The sequence below is a fragment of the Lissotriton vulgaris genome, chromosome 12, assembly GCF_964263255.1.
Source record: "Lissotriton vulgaris chromosome 12, aLisVul1.2, whole genome shotgun sequence".
Taxonomy (NCBI): domain Eukaryota; kingdom Metazoa; phylum Chordata; class Amphibia; order Caudata; family Salamandridae; genus Lissotriton; species Lissotriton vulgaris.
In genome coordinates, this window is record NC_141700.1 from 246,605,967 (window position 1) to 246,621,090 (window position 15,124).

General features: G+C 45.3%; 1 protein-coding gene across 4 annotated transcripts in view; it reads right to left on the minus strand.

The window, feature by feature from the left end:
- Window positions 1–15,124, minus strand: part of LOC147673871 (receptor-interacting serine/threonine-protein kinase 2-like) — a 416,465-nt gene that overhangs the window by 261,623 nt on the left and 139,718 nt on the right. The window lies entirely within an intron of this gene.

Consider the following 15,124-nt stretch of genomic DNA (forward strand, 5'->3'; position numbering starts at 1 on the left):
AGATGGCGGCTGGCTAGAAGGTCCGGTCGGGAGCTCCGTGCTCGCTGACAGGGTCTAAACCTAATCTCACCACAGCACATTACCGCAGCCGCTACGATGCCGTAGCGATATCACAGCAGAAAAGAAAAGAAACCCTACCGTCTGAGGTTCGCGTGAAGCTCCAAGAGTGTGTGGGACGAACCGCCATTTCCACCAGCACCAGATCACCAGACTCGTCAGGGATGCGAGACCCTCCTCCCTACCCGCAAAAACATAAAGGCTCCACCAAATACGGGAGGACTATAGTTTCCCCAGGGGTCTGGGCAGCGGCTTCAAACGCTCAAAGAGAATGTCAGAGAGCGTTCGGGAAAGTTAGCTACCTCTTCCGGGGCAAGAGCAGCGGCAGCAGCAGGGAGTGTATCGGCGGCCACACCATTTTTCCAGCGGTTCGAGATCAAGACTGTATCCGGGACACGAAGGGCAGCGCTGCCGGTCCCGAATTCAGCTACACACGGGAAAGAGCTGTAACCCCAGTAAACAGCAGCACTAGAAGTAGCATCGCAGAACAGGCACCAGAGAAGCGACTTGAGCCCTCTAACATCGCTGCCAGTCCCGAATTAAAATACATACTGAAGAGAGCTGTAAGCCCCATAAACTGCAACATTAAAAATAGCGCCGCAAGACAAACATCAAAGAAGAGTGTTGAGCCCTCCAGTAGAGACTGCAGATCCAAGAGGGGCTGGAGTGGAGAATCAAATACGGGAGAGAGAGAGTTAAAGCAGCAAACAAAACCGACAGACGACGTTCAGTGGAACACCCGGAGGAATAAAAACAACCCTGAGCCCATGAGCAAGGTACGAGGGGAAAGGAAAGGGCAGGGGGTTAGAGCACTAGATCTGATAGAGGGGTGTGAAGGGGATAACACAGGAGCCCTACCAAGAAAAGAAGGAGGTAAGAGGAACACTAAGGGTGCTAGAGGCTTATGTGCTAAGGGTACTGAGTTTGTAAAGGGGGTGGCCTCAGAGGTAGAAGGCAAGCTCTACATCAGGAGAAAAAGGAGAAAAAGATAGTTCGCAGTACAGAGTTGAGCTTGAAGAAGAACTTGAGACAAGATCTAGTTATTGCCTCAGAAATAGGCAACTCCCCAAACAAATCTTCTCTCCCCCCCCCCCCCCCCAAACAAGTGATACTACCAGTAAGCACCCAAATGAAGAACGAGAGGCACAGCTAACCGGGATAGACAATCTAAACCCAGATCAGAGAAAGTAGGGGTTTTAACAATACAGAAAGTGAAAGTCTCCCCCTCCCTGAGATCCTACTTTAAAGTTCAGCAACCAAACCCCCAAGTTTTATCGGGTATCCCTAGGAGTATCCCTGGGAGTAGCCTGCAGCCGCAAAGGGAGGAACCAAGTAACAACGCTCAGAGCATGAGTACAGAAGATAACTCTCATACGGACCCTGAAATGGAGGTACTAGAAGCCCCAGCACTGATAGACACAGACGATCTTGAGGCAAAAAATGTAGGTCTCCCTCCTCCTCCCTCCTTTCTAGAACAAAGTGGAAAGCTCATGGAAAGCTTCGTTGAAAAGGTACTGGGTGAGATGAGAGAAAAGTTCTCAGTGTCTGAAATAAACCAAGCTAAGATCCAGGAGGTATGTGAGACCCTTGACCAAAAGTTGAACGCACTGGGCGAAAGGGTGTCCGCAGTCGAGGCGGTAGTTGAAATTCTAAGCAAAAAGGTGGATACCAACCAGAAGGAGATCAGAAAGTTGAGAGACTCTGACAAAAGTATAAAAGAAAAACTTGAATCATTAGAAAATCAAGCAAGATAAAATAACCGGAGGATCTTAAACGTACCAGAAAATCTGGAAGGGTCTGACATCAAGAAATTCACCATCCAACTACTGGAGGAATTTTTCCCCTGGACTAAAGAGGCAAATCTGGCTGATGACACACAAAGGGTACACCGAGACCCTTCTGGGAAGAGTAAAGAGAGAAAGACACCAAGGAAGATCTTAATCAACTTTAAAACATATACACTAAAGGAAATACTCCTAAGTGAGGGTCTAAAGAGTTGCTCCCTAATCAAAGACAGTTGGACCTTCAGGATACGCTACGACATGTCAAAAGCCACCCAGGACAGACAGTGGGAACTGGGCCAATTCATGCACGAGATAAAATCCCTTGGAGCCACAGTTCAGATGAGATTCCCAGCTGCATTGAGAATCATGTGGCGAAATAAAATGTATAATATCAGGGAACCCAGCGAGGTAGAGATTTTCCTAGAACAAATGAAAGAGCAGCTGCGGACTGCGACAGAAAAATAAAACAGGAGAAATTATATAAACTACATGTAAATAAGGCGAGGCATGGAGCTCAAAAGGGCAAATAATACCGTCCAAAAAAGAAGAGTGGAGGCTTCCTTGGGGTGGGAAACAATGTACACAACAAAATATAAAAACAAACAAAAAAGAATGCACGGAAGGGGTGCAAACTAGGGAAAAAATAGAAAAAATATCCTCAGTATCTAAAGTTAAAATTAAAGTACAAGGAGTATCCGGGAAATGTAAAAAAATAATAAACAATGGCAACAATTAAAGAATTCAATATTTTATCATGGAATGTCAATGGGCTTAGAACAGTCAGCAGACGGAGAAGGATATTCGAATATCTAAAAGAAGTGGAAAATGAAGTGATCATTCTACAGGAAACACACCTCCTGAAATCAGAATGGGAGCAAATAGTGAAAATCCTCAGATGGGTGGACTCCTACGTATGTTCCAATCAAGACTGCAATGTCAAGGGCATTGCAATAATTTTTAAAAAATCACTTAATGCAAAAATTGAACACAAGGTAGTGGACAGCAAAGGAAGATGAGCTCTTGCCAGGGTAAGAACTCACAACAATATCTTTATCATAGTAGGATATTATGGGCCAAACACATATGACCCGAATCCCCTCCAAGGCCTATATACAGAACTATTAACAACAACCACCCCGATAATATTGGGGGGTGATTACAATATTACCCTGGACCCTAAAGTGGACAGATCACCTCCTGGGAGACTCCCCAATTTACCCAGGATGAGAGAATGGTTAAGAATTTATAAAAAAAAGACCTGGGTTTGATAGACATGTGGAAGGAGAAAGGCAACAAGGGGTCCCCGTTCACGCTTCATAACAAAAAAATTGGGTCACAGATCCAGAATTGATTACTTCCTGATAAGCAAAAACTTGCATAGAAATGTTAAAAGCATAGACCACTTACCAGCACATCTGTCAGATCACTCGGCGGTACAACTCACCCTACAAACTATAATCAATAAAACTCAATTCAGGTGGACAGTCGTAGGCACCTTACTACTAGACCCTAAGGTACGAGAGGAGCTAGGCATAACCTCAGCTAACTTTTTTGAAGACTATCGAGTAGGTACATCAGACAAAATTACTTGGGACACTTATAAGGCAGTTATTAGAGGGAAACTAATTAGTTTGAGTGCCCATAGAGCAAAACTCGCTAAACTTGAGATTGGAGATCTGGAAAAAAACATAAACTTATTAGACGCAAAGATAACTGCAGAAAATGATACAGGTAAAAATGCAATGGAGGACGGCAGGCGAGAATTAAGAGAAAAGCTGGAGGATTACCTAGAAAACAGAGTAAAGATGAAGTGGGAAGCCAGTAGCCTCGCCATTCACGAGTATGGAGAGGGCTGCAGGAAACTACTGGCGTGGAAAGCAAAAACTGAACAAACCAGAAATGAAATAGCGAGTATTCAGCTTAACAACCAGAGCAGCTTAACCTCTGAAGAGTCGATAATAATGAAAGAATTCGAAAACTTCTTCTCCAATTTATATAAAGAAGACTCTATCCTTCCAGAAGAACAAATTGGTTTGTATCTGGATCCCTTAATACTACCCAAATTATCGGAAGAAGAAAAAGATGAGCTAAATGCGGAAATATCGATTGAAGAAGTGAAAACAGCACTAAAGGGGCTGAAAAGAGGGAAGGCAGCTGGCCCTGATGCTCTACCAAACAAACTTTATTCCGCTTTGAGTGATATCCTGGCTCCACCATTAACAAGGCTTTTAAGTACAATACGAAATTTTTTAAGAAAATAAAATTAAAGATCCTAAATAACGTAGCAAAACTATGGTATCATGTCAGAAGCACCCTGAACATTCCCTATTATAGCTCTATGGCTCCCTTATGGGACTCTCCGGGGACACCAGAATGCTTAAAAGACTCCTTGGCACTACCAATAAAAGCGGCTGGAATCAAAGAATGGGGCCAACTGATGACAGAAAACGCAATAGAATCATGGGAGTATTTAACAAAAATCACCAATGCATCGGTGTCAAAATTCAAATACTATCAACTCACTAGTTGGGCAAGCACACTAACGGATAAAAAACGGGCAGAATAGAGCTGGAGAAAGAAATGATGAAGTCAACCCCAGTTAAGAAGGAAATATCAAAGTGGTACTGGGCTCTAATAGCTGCAGGTGAAGAGAACTTCCTGATCCCAGAAACAGTATGGAAGAGTGACATAGTAGAGCCGGACCTTCAAGGCTTATGGCAGAGGTCATTAGAAAAATGCTGGTCAACCATCAAACCAGCTCGCCTAAAGAGAAACCAACTACTCACAGTACATCGGGCATATTGGACCCCCAAATGGCTATCAAAGTTTAAAGGAGCCAGTGTAAAGCACTGCCCTAAATGTGGGCTCGAAAAGGCGAACAACTTGCACATGTTCCAAGGTTTCCCTCTCCTTGACTCCTTTCGGCAAGAAGTGGGTAAGACGATATGCCGGGTACTGGGAAGACATCTAGAAGTAAGTACATCTTTAATTATTTTTGGGATTAATACCAAGGCGGAGTTAAGTAAAGAGAAGTTAACAAGAAAACAGGAAAATCTGTTGTTTGTATTAATATTACTTGCAAGAAGGGAGATATGCCTAAACTGGGTTAAACCAGTACCACCAACACACGGGGAATGGCTAAACTCTATAATAAAAACACATAAATTGGACAGGAAAGGAAAACCCTCTAAAAAATCAAACTTCTGGGAAATCTGGGAAAATCACTGTTCACTTAACATGTAAGGTACGCAATAAACCCATGTAAATAAACAAATCCTATGATTAAAGCGGTGACAATAATTCAGACAGGAATCATTCCCGCCGAGTAGCCAGGAAGGCTAGCTCTCTCCCCCGTTTCCAAAGAATTATTGAATATGGTAAAGGATGCAGGAGTGCTAAGCCTGACTTATTTCCAACGAAGGGAAACTCTCCGTTGCCGGATCAGTAAAGATAAGAGAGTGAAGGTACAAATTATTGGAAGTGCTGGCCTCCCGTCATACTCCTTATACATTTCATCCGCAAAATGAGGAAATAAATAACTTTTAAATTTTTTTTAAAAAAAAGTAAATAACAGCGGGCAGGAGCAGAAAGGGCCAATATGGGAAGGCCTCCAACTTTAGGAGCCCTGGAAGGTATGCCAGTCTAGTACAAGTGGGACACATGGACCTCAACCATATAGCGAGAACATTTCAGCTGTTTGAGGAATGGCGCTCCCCCCTTTATCTCATATGAAACAATCATTGGGTGCGTGGTCCCACATTCCAAACTTTGAATCTAGGATGTTAGTAGAAGGAATTGGCTGTTTAACAGCAATGCCACTTGTCTGGGTCCGCAAAGAGGACACCAGCCTTAATCTGGCATCTGATATAGGGGTTTAGAGCTGGGTGGTAGGCGGAAACCCAGAGATGTCTGGAGGATTTGCTAAATAGAGAGGCGAACCTGCGCATGGAATATCGTCCACCTTATCATTCCTACTGTGCAGGAATATTCCCCAACGGATCCGCGTCCATTGCTACCCAATTCTAAACCAGTCATGTTGAAGTTATTTACCTGGTAGGGGTTTTATATTGGTTTGCAACAGCCTACAAAAAGATTAGTCAACCAGTAATGTATCTGTTTGTAGGTCTGTCTCCAGCCTATGTTATAGGGTTGGGGAGATATTTTGGAGCTGCAGTTAAAGTAAGAGAGAAAGAGAGAGACAGAGGAACTGAGAGAGGGGTGAAACAGAGTGAAAAAGTGCTTGTGTGTGTGGGGTGGGTCACTGGTGTAAACATTGAGAGGAGCACTAACTGTACTGCAGACACGTATACTGTACATTAAGATGAAGTCTGTTTACAAATAATATCTGCAGTGTTTGACCCTATCCTGTTCCAGTGAGAGACAAAGCTGGGCTTCTTGTTCACTATTCATTCCTCATTTATGTGCATAAATACATTCTGGCGTAGGCTCTTAACAAAGGTCACTCAAGCAAAAGGTTCCTTGAATTTTCTTCATCTAAATATTTAGATGTGGCCTCTAGGCTCTATGTTGTGTGTAGCGGACAGGGCACAGCACTACATGCTCACCCTAACTGTACAAAATTACAGGAATTGTTCAGGTTGGTGATATGCAGTGCTTAATCCTTAAGAGAAGAGTGTTGGCGCCCAAAGCTCTGCTCAGAAGCCCACCTTGGCACTGGTGCACAGAATTCCAAGGATGCGTAGTCCTGAATCCACCCCAGACCTCTGTAATCTACTGACAGACACTCCTTAGCCCTTTATCCCACTCTTCTGTGTTCCTGCTTTCTCCAATGATGTCAAGATTGCCATCGTTTTCTTCGTCATTCTTTTCCCCTTTATGAATGTGTCCCTATTTTGCTCTCGAGAAAAGTATGAAGAGGAAAAATAAGTGCCGGCCCCCAAAAATGACTGCCAGGGCCCCCAGCTGTTGCTTCTTGATTTTCAGTCCATATTCATATGTTCAGAGCTGACAGCCCTATATTACATATCTGTGGAAGTTCATCAAGGCAAGGTCTGCCTTAAATACTTTCGAGGTCTGTACATTGAGTGCCACTAAACTGAAGAATAGTAACGTTTTTTTCACAATACTTATGAAGACCCCAAATGCAGTATAAGATGTTATTTGAACAAGCATTTGCAATGCAATAGGTCTCGCATTCACGCGAGTTTGAGCTATTGTCATTGTGATTGACAATGCCTTTTATTTATGTGTTGGGTTTTAAAACATAAATAAAAGGCAGTCATTTACAATACTAATAGCTTAAACTATCGCAAATGCGAGACCTATTGCAATGCAATAACGGGCCTTCTCAACCTCTTGATAGATTGCAAATATCAGAAGAAGGGACCAGCCTGCAACGTCTTCAGAGTAATGATAAATAGTGCTGTGAAGATGTGTAAGTGTGTTGTAAATTACACAGACACAAAGTGTGAAGTGAGAGTTACATATGATCTGAGCTATAAGCACTAACAAAGCGCTCCAACACCTTTCGCTCTGTGATTACTCTGTCGCAGCTCAGGTGGAAGAGCAGGAGGGGTGGGGGCAATTTGCTGCCCGCTCCGTGATTTGAGTGTGCAGCTTGGTATGGGTAATGGCATTGCTAGCTTTGGCCTAATTAAAAACACAAAGGTGGTTCTGTTGGGTAAGACATTTCACTTTGTCAACGCTAATAAATGCAAATTAAACATTTAGAAACTCTCTGAAACACATATGCAATGAGAAAATAAATACTCAAGAAATTTAATGATAAACTTCATATAGCCAAGGGGTGATTTGGAACGATTTTATATCAGAATTCAATCATGTTACATCTGAATTAATTCATTCAATGATGATATTGGATTCTTAAGATAGACCGTCAAACACAAGTGAAAATTATGTGACAATTGGTGAAAAGTGCTTGGTGCATGAAGCAATGTACAGTGAAATCGAATAATACATATATACAATTATATACAAGGGTTAAGTTGGCCAGAATCTGTTTCACATCCAAGGAATCCTAGTATTCATTTAATGGATCCTGGAGTTTCTGAACCATAGGTGAGCGTCGACGATTCGACCCTAATGCACCCCAGTTGGTGGTCGCGCCGGGTCTTTTTCAAGACAGGTGTGTGGGGGTGGACAGTATGGTAATCAGGAGGACAGGTCTCTGCCTGATCAGGTGACACACGGTCAGATCCGATATCAGTTAATATCCAACTCAACTGATATAGGATCTGACCGTGTGGCATTGGTGGAGGTGGTATTGGTATTAGTGGTATTGGTGGTATTGATATTGGTGGTGGTGGTATTGGTGATATTGCTGGTGGTGGTATTGGTGTTGGTGGTGTTGGTAGTATTGGTGGTGGTTGTATTGGTGGTGGTGGTATTGATGGAGGTATTGGTGGAGGTATTGTTGGTGGTATTGTAGTATTGGTGGTGGAGGGATTGGCGGAGATGGTATTGGTGGTTGTAGTGGTATTGGCAGTGGTAGTGGTGGTGGAATTAGTAATGGTAGTATTGGTGGTGGTGGAACTGGTGATGGTATTGGGGATGATATTGGTGGTGGTGTTGATATTGATGGTGGTGATATTGAGGGTGGTGGTGGTATTGGTGGTTGTGGTGGTATTGGAATTGGCAGTGGTATTGATTTGGTAGTGGTATTGGTTTGGTAGTGGTATTGGTGGTGAGGGTGGTATTGGTGGTGGTCATGGTAATGGTGGTTGTATTGTTGATAGTATTGGTGGTGGTGTTGGTAATGGTATTGGTGGTGGTATTTGTATTAGTGGTGGTTTGGTGAGGGTATTGGTGGTGGTGACATTGGTGATGGTATTGCTGGTGGTGGTATTGGTGGTGGTATTGGTATTGGTGGTGTTGGAATTGGTGGTGGTGGTATTGGTGGTAGTTGTGGTGTTGGCGGTATTGGAGGTGGTATTGGTTTTGGTAGTATTGGTGGTGGTGCAGGTATTATTGGTGGTGGTGGTATTGGTAGTATTGGTGGTGGTAGTATTGGTGGTGGTGCAGGTATTATTGGTGGTGGCGGTATTGGTAGTATTGGTGGTGGTAGTATTGGTGGTGGTGCAGGTATTATTGGTGGTGGTGGTATTGGTGATGGTAATGGTGCAATTGGTGGTGGTGGTATTGGTGGTGATGGTGGTATTGGTGGTGGTGGTAGTATTGGAATTGGTGGTGGTGGTATTATTGGTGGTGGTATTGGTGGTGGGTGTGATATTGGTGGTGGGGTAATATTGGTGGTGATGGTATTGGTGGTGGTGATATTTGTGGTATTGGTGGTGGTATTCGTGGTGGTATTGGTGGTGGTGGTATTGAAGGTGGTATAGGTATTGGTGATGGCATTGGTGGTGGTTGTATTGGTGGTGGTGGTATTGGTGTTGGTGGTATTGGTGGTGGTGGTAGTGGAGATGGTGGTGGTACTGGCGATGGTGGTGGTACTGGTGATGGTGGTGGTGGTGGCATTGGAGGTGGTGGTATTGGTGTTGTTGTTAATAAAACAGGCTTTTGGAAACAACCTCAGGTGGCTTTGGTGCAGATGACATGTAACACAGATGTGTCATCTTCAGCCCATTAGAACACGATTATGCACTACATGACTTAATTCGCTAATCATTTCTAAATCCATTTTACTAGGGGTGGGGGGGTTGAAACAGATACAAGATAATGCTGAGTTAAAGTGATTGAAAGCAGGCACCAGTGTGCTGCTTAAAAAACCACAATCGGTTTCAGCTGAAGCAGGGCATGTCTGGCCTGCAGTAAGACAAAATCAATAAAGTAAATAGTGCTGACAGACTAAATATCTGGTCCTGTGTAACAACCGATGTAAAGAGCCAGTCGCCATGGGAGGTTACAAATGAAGACGAGGGCGTACTAAGGAGGGACTAACAAGCCAATTAACGAATCCGAAGGCAGCATTTATGAAAGACAATGACACAAGCCAATGAAAAATATGGGCGGAGAGTGGGTGCGGCTTCTCTCATACTCTACTACAGCAGTCTTGCAGAGCATGCAGCGCATGCGCGCTGCCACTAGGCTCGACCTAAAAAGTGGTATTGAGTATCATGTACAGAACAAGCTGAAATCACGTTCCCGACAACAACAAAAAACTACAATCAAAACCGTAGTGCATTTTATCCATTCTTTTCCCATGATTCCTGTCATCAATTTTATTTTGTTCAAAGTATAAAACATATTTTCTTTTTTAAACTCAGTTGAAATCTGTGTCTTATTGATGGATCTCAGTGGAATGTCGCTGCATACATTTGTGTAGAGACATTCTATCCACCATAGTGAGATTATAAGAGCTACTACTGGTGTGTGGAACGTCTTAACATTTGCCCCAGTTGAGTTTCTTGCTGTTTTGTGTCACACACAATAATTCATTATTTAGAAAGTAATGACAAGCATTTGCAATGCAATAGGTCTCGCAGCATTAAAGTTTGAGTTATTGGCATTGTGTATGACAATGCCAATAGCTATAACATTTGCAAATGTGACACCTATAGCATTTGTAATGCAATATGAGTTGAATTTACATGACTTAGATGTATTGATATTACAAATAACAATGGTTTTTCATTTTTTTAATACTTAAATAAAAGTTATTGTAATTGAGTTGGTGGAAGGGTGAAGTGGGTCGTGTCCCCGAGTGATGTGGTGGTGTCCCGAGTGATGTGGTGGTGTCCCCGAGTGATGCCCCCCGAGTGATGTGGTGGTGTCCCCGAGTGACGAGTGGTGCCCCTGAGTGATGTGGTGGTGACCCAGAGTGGTGTGGTGGTGTCCCCGAGTGAAGTGGTGGTGTCCCCGAGTGATGTGGTGGTGTCCCCGAGTGATGTGGTGGTGTCCCCGAGTGATGTGGCGGTGTTCCCGAGTGATGTGGTGGTGTCCCCAGAGTGATGTGGTGGTGTCCCTGAGTGATGTGGTGGTGTCCCCGAGTGATGTGGTGGTGTCCCCAGAGTGATGTGGTGGTGTCCCTGAGTGATGTGGTGGTGCCCCCAGAGTGATGTGGTGGTGCCCCCAGAGTGATGTGGTGGTGCCCCCAGAGTGATGTGGCGGTGCCCCTGAGTGATGTGGTGCATGGCAGTGGTGGTGTCTGTGTGTGCATGGCAGTGGTGGTGTCTGTGTGTGCATGGCAGTGGTGGTGTCCGTGTGTGCATGGCAGTGGTGGTGTCCGTGTGTGCATGGCAGTGGTGGTGTCCGTGTGTGCATGGCAGTGGTGGTGTCCGTGTGTGTATGGCAGTGGTGGTGTCTGTGTGTGCATGGCAGTGGTGGTGTCCGTGTGTGCATGGCAGTGGTGGTGTCTGTGTGTGCATGGCAGTGGTGGTGTCTGTGTGTGCATGGCAGTGGTGGTGTCCAAATGGACTTCAAGGTGCACTTTTCCGAACTGAGGTTTTTTTAATCGAAGACTGTGATTTGTGATTGTTGAGACTGCGTGGTTCTGAATGAGACGCCGACAATAGTATATCTTCTTTAGCTTGGATCTTGTGAATAGTGCCCATTCAGAGATTGTCTTTTTATCAAAAGAAGGTATTTACAGCCCTACACCAAAATCATTGTTATTACTCTTGCTGGATGAGCATTTAGTTGTTGACGGTCTGGGGTGAAAAGGTAATTAGTCTTTGCATTCTGCCCCAACAACAAGGAACTTCGGGTAATATTCAGCTCCAGCAGTTGCCTACAATTCTCAGTTTCCACCACAAATGAAGCTGCCACGTTCCATCTCCTTCACATAAGTCTGCAATTGCCACCTCTTTCTGTCGAGCAAGCCCCTCCACGTTTTTTGCATGAGCAACAGTGACTAGTGTCCACCATCAAATAGTTGGGAAAGCGATTTAACTGTAACAACATCGTGACCGTGGTAGGACCCACAAACAGACACCCTAAAGACCCATAGCGAAGTGCTCAAAGTGGTGGTTCTTTAAAAACAAAAGGAGTTACTAGTACACAAGAAAAGCGTGGTCTTCCCCTGATTTGCACCTTCCCGAAGGAAACTGGTAAAGGCCGAGATATTCTTAGTATAAATAGACAGATCCTGTGGTTCCACCGGGAACTCTGACAATTGGAGTAGCTTCTCGTATCCTGGGCCCACATGACTAGTCGATCCCGAATTAAATTACTAAGTACTCCCCCTTAGCACTTCACTATGAACGGCAAAAAAACAGAGCAGCCCAAATGTTAATGAAGGAAGTGATGAGGTGTACACACTTAGGCAACAGAAAAACAAAGCAGTGCCTCTTTGACTGGATTGTCATCCGTTCTTAACTGTAAAAAAAAAAAAAAAGCACTTTAATGCATATGAACTAAATGCAGCACATATAGTATAGATACGCAAAATAAGTATTCTCTAGCTCTTTACCAGCTAAAGATCTAACTCCAGACATTATAGCATCTGCATGCTAAGCACTATGTGTGAGTCGGACCACGCACGCGCACATATGCTCACAGCGACAAAAAAACGTGCTGTCCCGGAACAGAACGTGCCAACAATGACAGTACAGCCGTAAGTGGGCCGTCGTTCCAGGAAGAACACGTTTTCAGATTAATAATATAGCTGCTGCCTGTCTCTCGTGGCGAAAGAGTTGAGCAGGCAAAATAATCTCGAGGAAGTCACAAGGCCCTCTGCCTACAGCAGAAAGTCGAGTTCATCGGTCGCACACGGTGCTGTATCGCTAGGAGCGGAATGGCCCGAGAAACTATGACAAGGGCAGCCGGTGTTTTGTTGGAGATAAGGAAGTTCCAATAGCTGACAAAATGGCCAGACCAACCCCTACTACAGGAGGCTGCTATTAAAATGCCCCCGGAATCCCGCCGCGGCCGCCCCGGAAGTCAGGCACGGTCGCCTGTGACGGGGGCGGGGCCACGTCCAGACCCGAAGAGGAGGCAGGTGGAGTCAATGCGTCTCGCGGCCCGGGGCTCCTGTGAGCGGTGTAGAGCCCCGGGGCCGCGCCAGCAGGAGGTTGGGTGCCGCGTGCTGAGAGTAGAGTCCCCGACATTGGCCAGGTAAGTTCCAAAAGGCTGGGGGGGCTTGGTGCACTTGTGTGTGCGTGTGTGTGTGTGCGTGTATGCTCGTGTGTGTATGTATGTGTGCGACGGTGACGGCGGGGGAGGGGGGCCTCGGTGCACTTGTGTGTGTGTGCGCGCGTGTGTGTATGTGTGAGGGGGGTGTCTCTGTATGTATGTATATGCATGCGTGCATGGGCGCTTGTGTGTGTGTCTGTGTGTATGCGCATGCGTGTGTGGTGCTTGAGCTTCCCAGGAGACAGCGCCTGGCCACAGCGCGCGTTCGCGTGCGCGTGGCAGTTTCAAATCGCCTCCAAGGCGATGCGCGCGGACGGTACTGTCTCCTGGGAAGTCAGCAACAAAAGATCTCTGGCGAGTTTTCGCTACGAGACCTAAAAATGAAGATGAAGCGCGCTGTGGACGTTTAAAATGTGAAGGCGAACTTTATATGTAAGGGAAACATTCTCGGCATATGATATTCATTGTTACAACATGACCCATTAAGTCATCAGAAACTGTTGGTTCCGAAAAAAAAAGGCTGATTCGATCAAGATTGCTTTGGTAGTCAAGCGCACCTTATACAACAGTGCGTGGTAGCAACAGAAGAAGGAAGGTGGACTGAGTTCTTAATAGCAATAAAGAATCTTAGGAAACTTGTCATCCAAAGGAAATTGTTGCAATATCTCCTTTGGTGCATGGTCACCTAGGATTTTTGACTTTATCTGGACCATATTATTGCTGATATAAAGACTGTGTTCGGACACTTACATTTAATGCCACAGTAAGAGTGATCCGTCCCTAAAATGGTCCTGTAAAATAGGCTCGAGCAAATCGCTGTATTTAACATGTAACTTATCAGTAAGCCTAGTGTACGTTACTGACGAAATTGCACTAGAGGCACAGATGTTAAACGTCATGTATGGGCTCAAGGGCATTTCTACCACCCACACAAACATGACAAAAATGGGCAGATCTAGATTGCAGACTTGTGTAATGGCTGGGCTGCAGTTTAAAAGCACTGCAGATACATGCCTCGGAAAAGCGTCTTTGCCAGGTAGGAAAACTTATTTGATATATTAGTTAAACAATCCATAAAGTGTACCTTATACGATCACAGGGCTGGATGCTGCTTAGTATAGAAAAAAGTGAAATGCTCAGAATTAGGAATAGTTGACCCTCACGCGGAAGATTTGTGCAAAAGCGGTTTTCACTGTGTGATTACAATTGCAGGAGGCTGCTATTAAAATGCCACCGGAATCCCGCCGCGGCCGCCCCGGAAGTCAGGCACGGTCGCCTGTGACGGGGGCGGGGCCACGTCCAGACCGGAAGAGGAGGCAGGCGGAGTCAATGCGTGTCGCGGCCTGGGGCTCCTGTGAGCGGTGTAGAGCCCCGGGGCCGCGCCAGCAGGAGGTTGGGCGCCGCGTGATGAGAGCAGAGTCCCCGACATTGGCCAGGTAAGTTCCAAAAGGCTGGGGGGGCTTGGTGCACTTGTGTGTGTGTGTGTGTATGCTCGTTTGTGTATGTATGTGTGCGACGGTGACGGCGGGGGAGGGGGGGCCTCGGTGCACTTGTGTGTGTGTGTGCGCATGTGTGTGTATGTGTGAGGGGGGGTGTCTCTGTATGTATGTATGTGCGTGCGTGCATGGGCGCTTGTGTGTGTGTCTGTGTGTATGCGCATGCGTGTGTGGTGCTTGAGCTTCCCAGGAGACAGCGCCTGGCCACAGCGCGCGTTCCAGTTTCAAATCGCCTCCAAGGCGATGCGCGCGGCCGGCACTGTCTCCTGGGAAGCACAGTCAGCAACAAAAGATCTCTGGCGAGACACAGCGCTGACGCGCTGTGTTTTCGCTACGAGACCTAAAAAAAGGAAAGTAATAAACATTAATGCTAAAATTAATTGCTGTGGGAGATAATAAGTAATTCCTGTTCATAATTCATACATGTTGACACCACCAGACACAATTTATTTTGGATAAATCCCCAATATGTATACTATAAACAATCCTATGGGGGAGGAATCAGGCAGTTCGTCAGTAAAAAGGGGCAGGCAGCAAGTGCCTAGGCTGTATTTCCCCTAGACCATCCAAAGGGTATATATTTTAAGTCATGTATACTACTGCAGAAAAGGTCACTTCATCACAAAATCCCTTTGTCACCCCACCAAAGAAACATCCAGACCCGAATTGCCATGTAATCTGCATCACTGTCACCAATAGAAGTGTCTGTAGATAGCCCAAATCTGGCAGACCAGCTAAAGATGCTACTAATGACAATTCAGCAAGCACGTTTCATTG